Source organism: Carcharhinus amblyrhynchos, chromosome 4, assembly GCF_965287045.1.
Source record: "Carcharhinus amblyrhynchos chromosome 4, sCarAmb.v2.hapA, whole genome shotgun sequence".
NCBI classification, from domain to species: domain Eukaryota; kingdom Metazoa; phylum Chordata; class Chondrichthyes; order Carcharhiniformes; family Carcharhinidae; genus Carcharhinus; species Carcharhinus amblyrhynchos.
Genome location: NC_137327.1, coordinates 25939580 through 25956509, shown reverse-complemented (window position 1 = coordinate 25956509; position 16930 = coordinate 25939580). Strand labels below are relative to the sequence as shown.

At 40.1% G+C, this 16930-nt stretch overlaps 1 protein-coding gene across 5 annotated transcripts in view; it reads left to right on the top strand.

Moving 5' to 3' along the window:
• zfpm1 (zinc finger protein, FOG family member 1) overlaps window positions 1-16930 on the top strand; it is a 196544-nt gene that overhangs the window by 140627 nt on the left and 38987 nt on the right. The gene's annotated exons all lie outside the window — the stretch shown is intronic.

Here is a 16930-nt window from a genome sequence, read left to right as displayed (position 1 = left end):
ATCACAGTATAGTTTCTTTTTTGTCATGACTGAATTTTGAACAGCCCCTTTGACTCAAAAGTGCTTTGACCTTTTCACTGGCCTCGTGCGTTGCAGTTGTACTGGTACATCATGAATTTATTTTTCTTGGCAGGTTTTTACATAAATTATATTCAAACGTTGATTCGACGTGTCAAATGCACTGTAAACTGAAATATACTTCTATGCCAGAATGGAACAATACATTGCTTCACTTGAACTATTATAACATTGCAATCTCTCAAAAGTCTAACGTGATGGTGGTCAAAATGTTGATTACAGTCCAGATTTCAAGAACAGGAACTTGATTTTCCAACCGGCGGGGAGCTGCTAAATCACTTAAGTGATTATTGCTGCATTGTACATTGAGCAGGAAGGCATAGATTTTCTCAATCTGTCAATGAATAAGATCTATTGCATATGCTAATTAAGGATGGTTGTGAGAAGTGCTGAAACCAATTTTAATTGAGTTGGAAATGCATTCAAAAGTCCTAAAAAGGCCAGCCTTAACTTTTTAAAGACTCTGTGACCCCCCAAAAGCATAAATGTGCTATTCAATTTTAATTTGTTCTATAAAACTGGTGAATCTACAATGTGTTTTGCTCATCAATTAATTTTTCTTTTTTTTAAACAAACACATTACTAGTATAATCCTCAGTAGCCATGGTTAGGTAAAGATGTTTTGGATCCACGCAACATTAGTTAAATAAGTAAATCTGTGCAGATAAGCACATGATCATAAAATCACAGCATTGTTGTAGCACATTCAGCCCATCATGTCTGCACTGGCTTTTTGTAAAATCAGTTTACCTAGTGTCTCTCACCCGCTTTGTCTCTGTAGCTCTGCCCACACTTCCTTTTCAAGTAACAATTCAGTTCCCTCTTTAATGGCTCAGTTGAACCTGCCTCCAGCCCACACTCAAAAAGAGACCGTAGATTTAAAGAAATTGGCAAAAGAAGTAAAGGTAACATGAAGAAAAGCTTTTTCACACATGAATGTTCAAGATCTGGAATGCATTGTCTGGGAGATGATATGCTGTAGTTAATAAAATAAATGCACTTGCTTACTTACCACAATTGCATAAATGTTAGGAAGTAAAAAATTCGCTACAAAAATACAGTGCACACAAAATTAATTTGAACACTATTAATTACCGAAAGAAGCTCCTACAAATGAAAATCTTGGCAAACTGAAGTCACCTGTGGTTCCCAAGCATGTTGTATGTAACATTCATCATTCCTCAAATTACTTGTATTTGTATTTCAACATGCTTTCTGAACGAAAGCATCTAATTTGTCCTTGAATTAATCAAAACTAAGTGCTTCCACCACCTCTTGGGGCCTGCTCCGTGGTTTTACTGCTCACTTACTCAAGTGATGCTTCTGCACATTACTTCTGAATATACTCTCCTTCAAGCACAGGTCATGTCCTCTGGTCCTGCAGCTCATTATCTATCCCCATTCTAAAAATGGCATTGTTGCTTGCTTTTCTCCCAATCTTTTATATTAAAATTGTATAATTCGTGATCGCTCTTCATAATCCAATTCTATCAGTCAGTCATCCTTTTTGCTCTCATCTGTATCATTCCAATAACTGCAATATCCTTTTTGTACTGTATGCAGTATTCTAAGTGTGATTCCTCCAATGATACGTAAAGGACAGCACTAAGTGATGATTTTTGCTTAGTATTGACTGTAATGCATTCAAGTCAGTTGATTTTTTTTTGTAGTGTAGGAGCTATTTATTTAATTGCTGGGCCCTTCAGATGCATTAAGCTCATTTGTCACATCATCAAATAAACCCAACAAATTAGATTGATAAAATTACCTTTCCAAAAACCCATCTGGAATAAACTGTTTGGTTTTATTTCTATCCAAATGCTCTCGTAATCATTTCAACAGTTATTGTTCACCTTACTAAATTATCCAGTAACTTCATGCTGGTTTCGCACAGGCAGTGTTTCCTCGATGGATATCAAACTCTGTGATATGTGGCTTACTGCGTCACTTCTACTTTACTTCAAACTTTGTCTTCTCTGGTATTCAGTGATCTCTGGAAGAGTTTCTGTAATTTCTACCCTAAATTCTTCAGACTCGCCTTAATCAGACCCTGAGATTTAAGCACTGAGAACAGGAAGCCACTCACTGCCTCAGACCTGTGCTGTCATTCAGTGAGATCATGGTTGACCTGCGACCCAACTTTATATAACCCGTCTTCATAAGATCATAAGAAATAGGAGCAGGAGTAGGCCAACTAGCCCTTCGAGCCTGCCCCGCCATTCAGTAAGATCATGGCTGATCTGTCGTGGCTCAGTTCCACATTCCCGCCCTCTCCCCATAACCCTTAATCCCCTCTCTTATCAAAAACCCATCAACCCGCGTCTTAAAAATATTTAGCGAGGCAGCCTCCACCACTTCAACGGGCAGAGAATTCCAGAGATTCACCACCCTTTGAGTGAAGAAGTTCCTCCTCAACTCCGTTCTAAACCGCCCCCCCTTTATCTTGAGGCTATGCCCCCTAGTCCTACTATCCTTTCTGAGCAGGAAGAGTCTCTCCGCCTCTATCCTATCCATCCCATTCATCATATTATACGTCTCAGTGAGATCTCCCCTCATTCTTCTAAACTCTAACAAGTACAAGCCTAATCTATTCAGCCTCTCCTCATAGCTCAACCCCCTCAACTCCGGCATCAGCCTAGTAAACCTCCTCTGCACTCCCTCCAAGGCTAAAATATCCTTGCGTAAGTACGGCGCCCAAAACTGCACACAGTACTCCAGCTGCGGCCTCACCAACGCCCTATACAGCCGCAGCAAGACCTCCCTACTTTTATATTCAATCCCCCTTGCGATGAAGGCCAGCATCCCATTCGCCTTCCTGACGGTGCAGAGGGACCTCGGGGTCCTTGTGCATGAATCGCAAAAACCCAGCTTGCAGGTGCGGCAGGTGGTCAGGAAGGCGACTGGGATGCTGGCCTTCATAGCGAGGGGGATTGAATATAAAAGTAGGGAGGTCTTGCTGCAGCTGTATAGGGCATTGGTGAGGCCGCAGCTGGAGTACTGTGTGCAGTTTTGGGCGCCGCACCTGCGCAAAGATATTTTGGCCTTGGAGGGAGTGCAGAGGAGGTTTACTAGGCTGATACCGGAGTTGAGGGGGTTGAGCTATGAGGAGAGGCTGAATAAACTAGGCTTGTACTCGTTAGAGTTTAGAAGAATGAGGGGAGATCTCATTGAGACGTATAAGATGATGAATGGGATGGATAGGATAGAGGTGGAGAGACTCTTCCCGCTCAAAAAAGACAGTAGGACTAGGGGGCACAGCCTCAAGATAAAGGGGGGGCGGTTTAGAACGGAGTTGAGGAGGAACTTCTTCACTCAAAGGGTGGTGAGTCTCTGGAATTCTCTGCCCGTTGAAGTGGTGGAGGCTGCCTCGCTAAATATTTTTAAGACGCGGGTTGATGGGTTTTTGATAAGAGAGGGGATTAAGGGTTATGGGGAGAGGGCGGGAAAGTGGAACTGAGCCACGACAGATCAGCCATGATCTTATTGAATGGCGGGGCAGGCTCGAAGGGCTAGATGGCCTACTCCTGCTCCTATTTCTTATGTTCTTATGACCGCCTGCTGCACCTGCAAGCTGGGTTTTTGCGACTCATGCACAAGGACCCCGAGGTCCCTCTGCACCGTCGCCTGCTGCAGTTTTTCTCCACGTAAGTAATAATCCTTCCTACCATTATTCCTACCAAAGTGGACCACCTCGCACTTGCCAACATTAAATTCTATTTGCCAGTTCCTGGCCCATTCGCCCAGCCTATCTAGATCCTTCTGTAGACTCTCCCCACCCTCCGCACAATTTGCCTTTCCACCAATTTTGGTGTCATCAGCAAATTTCGACACCCTGCACTCCATTCCCTCCTCCAGATCATCTATATAAATGGTAAATAGCTGAGGCCCCAGCACCGACCCCTGGGGCACTCCACTAGTCACCATCCGCCAATCCGAATAGCACCCATTGACCCCCACTCTCTGCCTCCTATTTGACAACCAGTCCTCTATCCACGCTAACACCCTACCCCCAACTCCATGCCCCCTGTCCTTCTGTAATAACCTCTTGTGAGGTACCTTGTCAAACGCCTTCTGAAAATCCAGAAAGACCACATCCACCGGCTCTCCTCTATCCACCGCCCTAGACACATCCTCATAGAACTCCAGTAAATTTGCCAGACACGACTTCCCTTTAAGGAAACCGTGCTGCGTCTGCTCTATCAAGCAGTTCCCCTCAAGATGCCTCGCTCTTTCCTCCTTGATGACGGGTTCTAACACTTTACCTACAACAGACGTTAAACTAACAGGCCTATAGTTCCCCGCCTTTTGCCTGGCACCCTTCTTAAACAACGGCGTAACATTAGCCGTTTTCCAATCTTCCGGCACTTTCACGGAATCCAGCGACGTCTGGAAAATAACCACCAAGGCTTCCACTATCACCTCTGCCATTTCTTTCAGGACCCTCGGATGCATTCCATCCGGTCCTGGGGACTTGTCCACAATCAGCCCCTCCAGTCTGTCGAGCACCACCTCTCTAGTAACAGTAATGTCATCGAGACCCTCCAGTCCTACCACCTTTCCATCTCTAACATCCGGCAAATTATTCACGTCCTCCTCCGTGAAGACCCCTTTAATTAAAAATATCCAAAAATCTCATTTAAGATTAACAATTAATCTAGCATCAATTATCATTTGCAAAAGAGTGTTATGAACTCCCTTTGGGCATAGTAGTGTTTCCAAATTTCAGTTTCAAAGATCTGACTTTAATGTTTAGTCTATGCCCCTCAAACTCCGTTTGACAACCAGAAATAGTTTCTTTATCTACTTACCTGTGCCCATTAATATCTTGAAACCTTCAATTAAATCACCCCATAATTTTCTAAATTCCAGAGAATACAATCTCAATTTGATCTTTGGAGTCTGAACATCATCCTGATAAATCTACAGCGCTCTCTTCTAATACCAATTTATCCTTCCTAAGGTATGTTGCTCAGAACTCCTCCCAGGATTCCAGATGTGGTTTAATCATTCTTTATGTATATCTGGAGTATAGGATCCATCCCCTCTTATTCTTGCTCTCTAAAGGCCATCATTCCATTAGCCCTATTGATTATTTTCTGTGCCTGTTGAGAACAGTTTAATACTCTATGTACTCAGACTCCCACGTAACTTTGGACCTCCATTGTTTCTAGCTTTCGATCATGTAGAAAGTACCCTGTTGTATCTGTTTCTAAATCTAAACTGGATGAGCTTCCATTTGCCTACACTGAATTCTATTTTTCATACTTTTTGTCCATTGACTTAATATGTTGTCTTAATTTTATCCTTCAATTTACACTGCATACAATGCCACCTACCTTTGTGTCATTAACAAATTTAGATATGTCATTTCTATCCCATGAAATACGGTGAATAATTGAGACTGCAAGACAAATTCTTGAAGATGAGCCAATCCCAGACTACCTGCCCATTATACCTACTCTGTCTCCTGTTGCTTTACCCATTTCTAACCAAATGTGCCTTCAATTCCATGAGTTTCAAGTTTTGCTGAGTCTTATGAGGTACTTTATCAAATGCCTTATGAAAGTCTGTACAATTAAAGTCCACAGACATTCCCCTGACTATTTTACACACCTTTTCAAAGAAAAATGATTAATCTTAGTCACCAACCCTTGTGCACACAGCTGGGCAGTTACCGTGCTGCTAGCAATGAGGATAATATCACAACTTACCTCTGCTCTTCACTGTCATTCTTTCCAAATCAAATAAGTTGACTTCTTTCTTGCTTAAAAGCTGAGACAAGAGAAACGTATTTTGCAGTTTTGCATTTGTGCGCAGTTAGTTGTCATGCCCTCATCTGATCCCCTTTTCAGTGGCTTTACTCAATCTCTGGCTTTTCTTTTTCTTTAAATATAAAACAAATCATCGCTTTTCTTGCCATTTTTATGGAACAGTTACATTCCAGCCCTAAAGTTTGTGTCATCCTTGAGGTATGGTTTGGTCATTTATCTTCCAATGTGTCTCGGAGATGTACTCAACATTTCCAGTTCTGATATTAACTGACCACAAAGTTTCGGCATTTATGAGGTGTTTTCCATTGATCCTATTGTCAAGCAAATTATTTTGGAGCAAGTTTTATTTAATTTATTTCTGGCTTTCTTTCTCGGCAAAAATGTCTTGCTAAATTATTACTGTGCTGTGCCAATAAGGATCATTCATGGTGCACTTTCTTTGAATTCCTGATGAATAATCCGAGTGAATAACCCTTCCCTGCCCCTGAAAAAAAAATGCAATTAATCACGCAGCATGTAATACTTCCTTGAGTTTATTTTATAAACTGTTAGCTACGTGGCCTTCATTCTATATGTCTGATTCCATGCAGGGATAGATCATCCCATGTTGGCAGAAACTTCAGCAATTAGCAGCAACAATCCACTTTTTTTTATATGTCTAGTCATCTTCCCTTCCCCAGACCACTCTCCCACACTTCCCACTACGTCTCCAGTAATCAGGAATTAAGTTTACATCAATGTCACATTGCTCTTAATCTGTCATCCTGTCATTATGCTTTCCGAATTATAAACATCAAATGAAAGCCTACAAAACTGAAGTCAAAATAAAATTAGATCAATGAAATTGCGGTAATCCAAGTAATAAGTTTCTAATACTTTTTTTTAATGAGGGGAGCACCAATTTGACTGGCCTGTGATCTCCTAGCTTCCCTGAATGGAGCTGTTTTTAAAAAAAACAATCATTTTCCCATCCTTGGGAGCTGTGACTATTTGGAATTTATTTGCATTTGGCCTCCAGACTTGGGATGGCTGTTTGGCAGCCGTGAAGTATTTTGAGGGGGTGAGGGGCAGGAGAGGCCTTGGAAAATAGTCATTCAAAGACTGACCCCACGTTGCTCAGGTATCTGGTGAGTTACAAGACGCCATTTGTGGGTGGAGGGGTGAAACTGTACAAGCCAATCTGTGGCGAGGTTTTGTCTTTTTGCAAACATTATTGTGCATTTTGGATGTTTTAGGAATATGGGATGAGTGTGGATCTGTAGTGTAAGTGGTATCTCTGCAAATGCAAATAAGGGCAGCACAGTAGTTAGCATTGCTACTTCACAGGGCCAGGGATCTGGGTTCGATTCCCAGTTTGGGTCACTGTCTGTGCAGAGTCTGCACGTTCTCCCCATATCTGTGAGGGTTTCCTCCCACAGTCCAAAAGATGTAGGCCATGCTAAATTCTCCCTCAGTGTACCTGAACAGGTGCCAGAGTGTGGCAGCTAGGGGATTTTCACAGTAACTTCATTGCAGTGTTATTATAAGCTTACTTGGGATACTAATAGATAAATGAGTGAAGACGTCTGATGAGGAGAGCGCGCTTTGCTGAAATCTGTATGTTAGATTTTTGACAAGGTTGTAATTATGGAGAAGTAAAGAAAATCACAGAGTTGGACATTTAACCAGTGAGGAAGAAGACAATTGTTTTGATAATCACAAGGTAGATGGCAGATGCGACATGCATGACAAATATAACTGATTTTAATATCTCTTTTGAGATATTTTGGTAAAGCTATTTTCTGATTAACAGAGATTCCAGTTAGGAAAGAAGTACTTGGAACAAGTTCACAGAAATGGAGATCCTTTATTAATGACTATTTTAGTATTGAACAGTTGTAAAATAATATCTCCTAACAACTTCATATATTTTATTATTTCCAATATATAATTTTATGTTAATTTACTGGTAGTACTGGCATAACATAAACTCAGTAATATTTCCAAATACTGTCTTTTTTGGTGCTCGTCAAAATGAGGGGTGTTTAAGATGGGGATAAAGCCCTTCTAATTTTAAATATGCAGTGCTGCCATCAGGCACCCCCAGATCAGGATAGCATCCCCAAATGTTGACTGAAGGACCCACTACTTTCTCAGCCATGTGCCTCAGCTGAGACGACTGCAGTAATGACATTGCTTTTCACACACCAAATATATTATGATTTCCTTGAGTTTGCGTTCAGTGCTGTACATGAGAAACTGGATTGAGATTCCCAAATCCACTTCATTTAGACTTCTGATGCTAGCTGTCAGAGAAGACTGGTCATGACACATTTCACCTGTAGTCAGGGGAATGCACTTCTCTATTTGCAGGTGTGAAAATGCTGGAAGAGTGGGAACCATACCACTTTCCCCAAATGGACTGAAAAACAAATTGCAATGAAGATCTCTTTAGTAGGCAAGACAAGCAAGCTCCCATTAGCATGCCTCCCATAATCATAATCACCATTAGAATAAGTTGTGTTTCTGTACACATCGGCCCATGTGGAATGACCTGACATGAGAAATTGCAGGCGATGCTTAGCATTCAAGCTCTATGGGTAAAAAATGATTTCATGAAGATAAACTTCATGAAGGAAATGGACATTTTCAATTTTGAATAGCCAATGTTGGCAGAATTCCTGTCAGAGTTAGCTTAAGTACAGAATATTACTTTCTTACCCATGAAGGTCTGTGTTACAAAAATGTATCTCATCCCTAAATCTTATTTAAAGTGCCTCGCATATCATCTCTCTGCTGAGATGTCCTGTGGCCTGCTACTCATAAAGGGCCAATGGAAATTTAATCTTCTCTGATCTGGAATTAAACTGGAGTTTGACCTGTAATTACCCTATTGTGTAACCCAGTTTTAATATTTGCTATTTACAGCTGTGATGGCTTGTTCTTGGTGCGAGCATTATATTGCATCTTTCGTGCAGATAATTCCACATGCTAAATATTTTACTACTTGGGATTTCATCAAATTGACATAGGCAAAATTTAAATTGCTGCCACACTTCAGACAATATAGAAAGACAGGAAGAATTTAACACTTAGTTAAAACTATAAACAGTTAGCTTGCATGATAATGTTCAGTGAGTATGAAAAACATCAAACTATTTTTCCCCTGGTATGATTTGGAAGTATTTTAATATAAATTCCGGTCAAATGAGTGTTTCTGATAAGGGAAAATTGTTAAGCTGGTAATTAACGCAACCACAGTTGTCTGGTATATGAGAACATAACATGATTACATAAAAAAAATCTATATTTCTGAGTTCATTAAATGTCCTGTTCATCATCATCTCGAATTAAATACAGATTAACCCTTATCTCTCTAGTCTGAGCTTTATCTCCCTCAGGCGCCATGCTTCTGGGAGGCTGTTGGTACACCAAGTCGAAAATGATTGATTCCTGGCTGATACACATTCATTTCCAAGATTTTAACTTCTATCTACATATTTGTTGAGTTCCGGTGGTGTGCTTATCTTTGTTTTATGTAATGAGCAGCAGTATTTTCAGTCCAGTGAGGATGTAGCTGAATTAAAGCTCATCAATCGGTTGATTAATAAAGATGCACAAATCTTTTCAACTTCTATTTTGTTTTAAAAGTACATGGTGCAGGACTGACTTTCGAAGAGAAAGTTAACCCTTTTTGATCAAAAAAATCAGCTTCAAGCTCTAGCAGTTTATAAGATTGAGTGAACACGTCATCAAAGTGTTTCTGATCTGAAACTACAAAACTCGAGAAGAACTTCGTAAAGAGTGTTGGTGCGTCATAAGGCTGTATACAAATATGCTGTATAAATGCAGATTCTTTCATTCTCCTCTCTTACATGTTGTAACCTGTTCTGAACCCCCGGTGCCTGTTCGTACCATACCCCCACATAATGTGTTAAAATATGATTTATAAAGTTGCTGTTTTGGAAAATTATTTAATTTTAAATGGTTAAATTTGGAAGTCAAATCTGGCTTTTCTGTCTATTGGCACCCTGTAGTCTAACATGTGGAAGTTGCTTTTCAATGGATTGTTATTCTGACATGATTGTTGGAGCCAGTCACAGCTACAAGACGGTTTCAGCCTCAGTTTAATCCTGCAGTGTTAAAATATTCTTTCAAGCCATCTTTCCTGCTAGGTCTGAGTTACTCTCAGTCATAACAGGTCCTGTTAATCTATACAAACCCTTATCAGCTACTTGAAAGTTTCCAAACTATCACTGCAAAATCATTGGGTCAAGGGCAAGAGTCAATAGGCCTATGTAGCCACAGGAACAAAACAGGCTTTGATACATTGGTCTGTAGGATTTTAAAATAACTGAAACATTTCGCTTTTGCAAAAATATTTTAAAGGTCATCAGTGACCTCACTGACCCGCTAACAAAGCAAATGAATAAAATGTATTCTATTTTAACTAAGTCAAATAGCTGAGTAAAACATGCCGCCTTCAATAATTGGAAGTAAGGTTGGATTCGTGAAAACAGCTTGTTAAATGCTTTGTGCTGATATCCCCATTCGATTGAAGGACATATGTCATGTTTCAATTAGAGGGTTCTCTAATTGAGTATTCCTCAAATAGTTTTAATAGTACTTATATCGCAACAAAATCAGTGGAATAAAATGTAATGTTGAATTATTTTTGCTGTTGAGTCTTAATCAACCTATTTTTCATATTCTGATTGTAATTGGGATCGCAGTTGGCAAGTTTCAAATCAGCCAAGGCCAAACTGGAAGCTTTAGAGCTTTCTTAAACTTGGTTGCACATTTTGACATTCATTGAACATTTCATTAAAAATATAATATTTAAGCATGCTACCTGTTTTCTGTTTCTTTGATGTGGAGATGCCGGCGTTGGACTGGAATAAACACAATCAGAAGTCTCTCAATATCAGGTTCTGTGAACAGAACTCCCACTTACCTGACAAAGGAGCAACGCTCAAAGCTAGTGGCTTTGTACCAAATAAACTGTTGGACTTTAACCTGGTGTTGTGAGACTTCCATTTTTTTAACAGTAATTAACACAGTGAAATGATCTTATGGACTTTTTTTGTCCCACATGCCCAGAGAAATTGCGTTGCCATACATTTAGAATGAACTGTTTAGTTCTTTTTGGTTTAGTTTAGTTCTGTTCCAGCATTGTATATTTTTTAAAATGCTATTTTACGAGCTTTTGTATTTGGGGAAATGTGGGATTAATTTTGTTAGAAACTGCTGCACATCGGTTAATCTTTTTATCAATTAATCCTTTTTAAAGTTTGATTGCTATCATTATAAATTAGATAAATAATGTTTTCTTAAATTTAAGAGTATATTATAGTGAATTCATTTCTCTTCAGGTGGATTACCATACTATGTTGGTCATCACTCTGGCACCAAGAAAAAAATTTGCTCCACAGGCAGCAATGGATCTGGGAGCTATAGATCTTTGCCTTTCCCTATCAGTTTTGCTCTTCCCCATTTCTCCTGAAGACATTGATTTCTTGTTGGTGCCAGACATCTTCTGCTGAAGTGACCAATATTAGTATGTTCTATATCAATGCGGTCAGTTGACGATTCACTGGTGGAAGGCCATCATGTTTGTGTCTCATGATTTAACTTCATTCCAGGTATTTTTCTCTTATGAAAGGAAAAAAACATTTTCATACACATAGCATAATCTCCCTGTGAACTGAACTGTAATGGAAGGCTGCAGTGTGAACCATAATCCTTGTTACCGATGCATTGAAAATAGTACAGATGCTGCTATGCACTCCAGAATTAGGAGAACATAAAACAAAGGCGTCATATAATCCAGACTGAAATTAGTTTTTTTAAAGAATAGAATGTGATAAAATGAATCAACTGAAAGAAAGAATATAAGATTGAATGTTTGTGGAGGAGGGAGGATTTACCATGTACTCTGGAGGCGGCTTTGTCTAAGATCATGGAAGTGGAAAACCAAAAGTGTTGGCTTAGCTGTCCGATATGTTCCCACCTCCTCACTCTTTTAATGACTTCAGAACAGTAATGGCAGCCTACCTAACACAGTGAGAAGCCAATTATGGTAAGGGGAGACAAATCAATGGATATTTTTGGAAGGGAATGGAAATTTGCTGGCATCACATGGTACCTCACTGAGCCTGTGGATCGGCAACTCTCAGGAAACGTGAGGAGAGCAGAAGATCGGAGCACCACGTGATTCATGTGCAGCAGTCACTTTTAAGGACAACATTTCCAATCCTGAGGATATTTGCAGGCAGATGCTTGTAAGTATTTGCTTGTCGCCTATAGATGGATCCACCTATAAGGGATTGGCTGCGGTTTCATCAGCAATATGACGACACCCATTTTGTGTCATTCTCTGCTTCTCCATCCACCTCAGCGACGCAGTATCGCAGTGGCTCTGCCAACCATCCTTCACTTAGCTCTGATTGACAATGCCGCATCCTCTGGTCACCTGCCATCACTAACTGGATGATGTTCCCAGAAAAGGCAACTTAATTGTCCTCATGCAGGAAGATCAGCTGCAATGTCCTGGCACTCGCATCTTTGCTTAGAAAGATGCCGTACATCGGCTTCATGGCTTGAACAGGAAAACCCAATCTTTGATTACCCATCACTTTCAAGAATAGAGATCCTCTTTATGGCGGAACATAAGTCAATTAAGACAAGATTTTGTGTGGATATAGCTAACCTAGTTAATGACTAATTTATCAGCTTCTCACCAATAACCTGCTCACTGATGTTCAATTTGAATTGCATTAAAATCACGGCAACAGCATTGACCCAGAAATTGGCTGAAGAGCAGAACTCCAATAGAAAATGAGAATTGCTGCGTTTAACAGCAAGGTGACATTTGACAAAGTCTTAGTGAAAAAACCCAAGCAAAACTGAAAGCTATGGCAGTCGAGGGGGTGGGGGGAAGCAAGGTCAGAAATGGGGATATTTTCTAACAGTTCCAGTGTTCCATTCCATGCCTTTCTCCTCCCAGCCTACAGGAGATCTGTAAAATGTCCAGTCTTGGTGACAGTCACTTGCTGACAAGTGACAGTTTGCTCAGTAATGACTCTGTCAAATAAGAGAGAGTACATCCATCTCGCTTGGTATTCAAAGGTACTCACTACAGCCCAATCCTCCATTATCAACATCTTCACTGACATTATTGAATTGACCAGAAGCTGCATTGAATTGAACCAGATATTGACACGTGGCTGAGAGCTGGCCAAAGATTGAGAAATTCATGACTCCTGGACCTTCTCCATATCTATGATACGCAGTGCAGGAGTGTGTTGGAATGCTTACTTGGTTGGGTGCAGCCATAATCACACCCCTGAAGCTTTGGCAGCATTTCACTTGATCAGTGCTCCTGCCACTGGACTTGGTACCCACCCCATCTTTCACTGGTGCACTGTAATGCATAATCTACAAGATATACTGCAGCAACTCATAATGCAACAGCAGCTCCCTCCCCATGCTGTTTATCAACAAGAACAAAGGCAGCTATATTATGGGAATACAATAGCCTTCAATTCGCACACCACCCCAACTTGGACCAGTGATGTTTTTAATTACTATTCAGGAATTTGCTATTGAGCATAATTAGAGTAAGGACTGAAAGCATTCGAGGAGAAGTCCCACTACTATCTTCGGGAAACTAGAGATGAGCAGTAACTCTGCAGCCTTTCCTGTGTTACACATATCCTGACAAATGAGCAAAAGGCACAATACCAAGCCTTGCTGTTGGCCAGTATATGGGTCTACTGGGCCAGTGCAAGAAACTAATGACACGGGGCGTATTGCTAGTTTTTCAGCCTCTCTTCTGTTATTGAGCAAATCCAAAAGGAAGATAAGAAGCTGCGTCCACAGTTAATCAGAAGTATCAACCAAAAACAGAATGTAAAATGCACTATGTTGGCTTTTCAAAATACTGATAAACATTTGTAACTTTATAACAAAGCAAAACCGCAAGAATCTTGTTCCTGACAAGACAATTGCAGAGTCCATAGACTGTAAATATAGGTACATGACATCTTGGCGATAGATATTAATTATTTCCATTACCTGAACAGGCATTACATCTACTGCCTTTGTTAGATGATACAACTTGCTTGGTCCTAAATTATTACTTGCCAAAAGAGTCGAGGTGTTTTGTCTTGATGTGGGTGTGCAGCCTACAAGCAATTGACATAACAGCAATGAATCATTTCCTTTCCAAATTCCAGACCACTTTATGTATTTCACATCTTATCCTCTTTCTGCCTTCCCAGGAAAGAAGCCAAATTAGAATTGTCACAGTATTGGCAGGCTGCAAATTCCTAATTAAGAGAAAATTTACAATGTCGAGATTCATCTAACCCGAAATAGGACTAACGGTCCTTTCACAGATATTCCCGAAAGAGGATTAGTGATGACCAGAAATGGGAATTCTGTGCATTGTCTTGGAGCACTAATGCCAGTTACATCACACCACTTGTTTGCTATCGGTCAACACTGCATACACTTGGAATTGAATGTTGAAACTTCCAGAACTGCAGAGTTCACTTGCTTAGTGGATAACCTAACTGGGTTATTGGGGGTGCTTTCAGCTTCAAGTTTAAGTCCACTTTTCTGCTTGTGTGTCTGAGCTAACAAGGAGATATAAACTAAGCGCAAAGGCTATGTCTTAAAATAACTTGGATAACCAAATCCGGAATAATTAAGTCATTAAAAGAAGATTAAAAATTTGGAAAAGGATGTGTGGGAAAGGGAGAACAGAATATAAAGGGCTAAGAGTCAGTTGAGCATCCCCTGACTTGCTTATTTCAGAAATACACAGATGATGAGAGATTTTACTTCCCTTTTGTTGATGTTAGCCACCACAATATGATTGGCTCTTGACTGCCCTCTGAAACTAGCCCAGCAAGCCATTCAGTTCAAGGGCAATTAGGATTGAGCAAAAAAATGCTGAGCTAGCCAGCAATGCTCACATCCCATGAACAAATTTTTTTTAAAAATTGCTTCCACCTTGAGATCCATTGAGTATTTACTTTTTTTGTGATGATGCAGTAAGAAAGAAGGAGGTACCTTGCCTTGACGGAGTTTATCTTCTAAATGTGTGCCCCATTCAGAACCCAACTGACATTCCCTGGTAACACAAGTAAGACATTTACTTGCTGCTCAAAAGAAGGAAACATATGGGGCATCTTTTGGTTAATTTGCTAGCTATGACTTAAGGTCAAAAAAAATCTACTGGTTCTGGAATGGAATAGTTAATGGCAGTTTTGTATTTTCTTTTCCTGGCATACATTTCATTTTCGTGCCAAATGTGTTACTTCAACAGTTTTAGAGATTTTTTTTCATGTTTAGTGGTTAAAAGTTCTCCAATCATCACTCTACTTTTGAGGACCTGTTTTCCTGTTTGCGTGGCTTGATTATGCAAGTTGCTTCATATCATGACATTCTGATATTACATTGCAGTTAAATGTTCTTTTCGTGTTATCTGTGAAGTTTCCTAAAAAAAACTCTTAAAAATTTCTTTTCCTTCTAAAGAAACTCGACTGTTTGATGGATGCTTTCCAGAACTACAAAGTGTGATAAATTAAGCAGCTCAGCAAGTCTTAAGTATCTGAGGCTCTAGTGCATCAGGAGAAACCTGATAAATTAGTGATAAGCAGATGATAAAGATGTGGTGTGGAACATGTTTGTGTATGATATGTATTTGAGACGGTCTGGTTAATATTACCAGCACTATGCTCTTGTCATAGTTTTCCTTCAACTCTTTAAAAATATGGAATCCTTTGTGAGCCAGGATACCAGAGCCATGTTTTGAATGATGAGAATAATTGGACTGAAGAGCTGATGCTGTTAAATGTACTGGAAGTTCCAAATTTTGTCAGAATTTAAAGATGCATTTCAAATCAGCATATGCTCATAATTTTTCATAGTGTAGTTTCTTGAGTAGTCACTCTTGCTGTTTGATGTAAATTTTGGAGCTTTCCAAATCATGACTATATCTTGAAATTGGTGTTATTTTGGACAATTGCTGGTAATCTATTTCAGCAGCGAGCAAGGTTTTTTTGACACCCTGCCATGACCATTATACTCGGTTCTTATACAATCACGTTCAAAAATATAAACTTAGATTTTTAATGAATATGTTGCTCTTTATGATAAACACAAACACAATTTTAATTTTTACACAGCTGCTTGCTATAATTTTTAAAAAGGGATTCAGGGTTGCAAATCATTCTCCAAAGTCAAATATGCCTTTTAACAAGAGTTAGAATCATAGAATCCTTTCAGTGCAGAAGGACGACGTTTGGCCCATTGAGCCTGCACTGACAATAATCCCACCCAGGCCCTATTCCCATAAGCCCGTGTATTTGCCCTGCTCGTCCTCCTGAAACTAAGGGGCAATTTTAGTGTGGCCAATCATTCTAACCCACACGTCTTTGGACTGTGGAAGGAAACTGGAGCACCAGGAGGAAACCCACTCAGACACTGGGAGAACTCTGCACACTGACCTGAGGCTGGCATTGAACCCAGGTCCCTGGCGCTGTGAGGCAACAGTGCTAATCACTGTGCCGCCGTAAGAGTTGCATGATTCACTGTCATCCCCAAAAGAGCTGGTAGGTTTGAAGGACCTAATTGAGTCTGTTCTGATCAGCATATGATGAGCAATGTTTTCCCTCTTGCCTTATATAAAAAAGTTAATTTGTTTCTGCATACTGCCAAGCAATTGATATTCATGGTACCCCTAATAAAATGGACTCCCCATTCTTGTATTTTATTGCAGCTTGTGAGATAGGTGCTGCCTTTTTATAAAATATTCCAATTAATTTCATTATACAGACCTTTTGTGGGGAACATTTTCATTTCTCAGTACTCCCCTCACACTTCCCTTCCCAACTCTGCAAGTCCCTTTCCCCAAAAAGGAGAGCTTTGGTGGGTGGAATTTTCCCAGGCTGGAGGAGGCAAATTCAGGGTCACAGAGATAAGAAAGTTGCAGAATATGGCATTGGACCAGTATCTGATGTGTTCCCATCACCTTCTACCTTTCCCAAGGGCAGATTGGTTGTGAAGTTGACCCCACCCACCCAAATGACTGA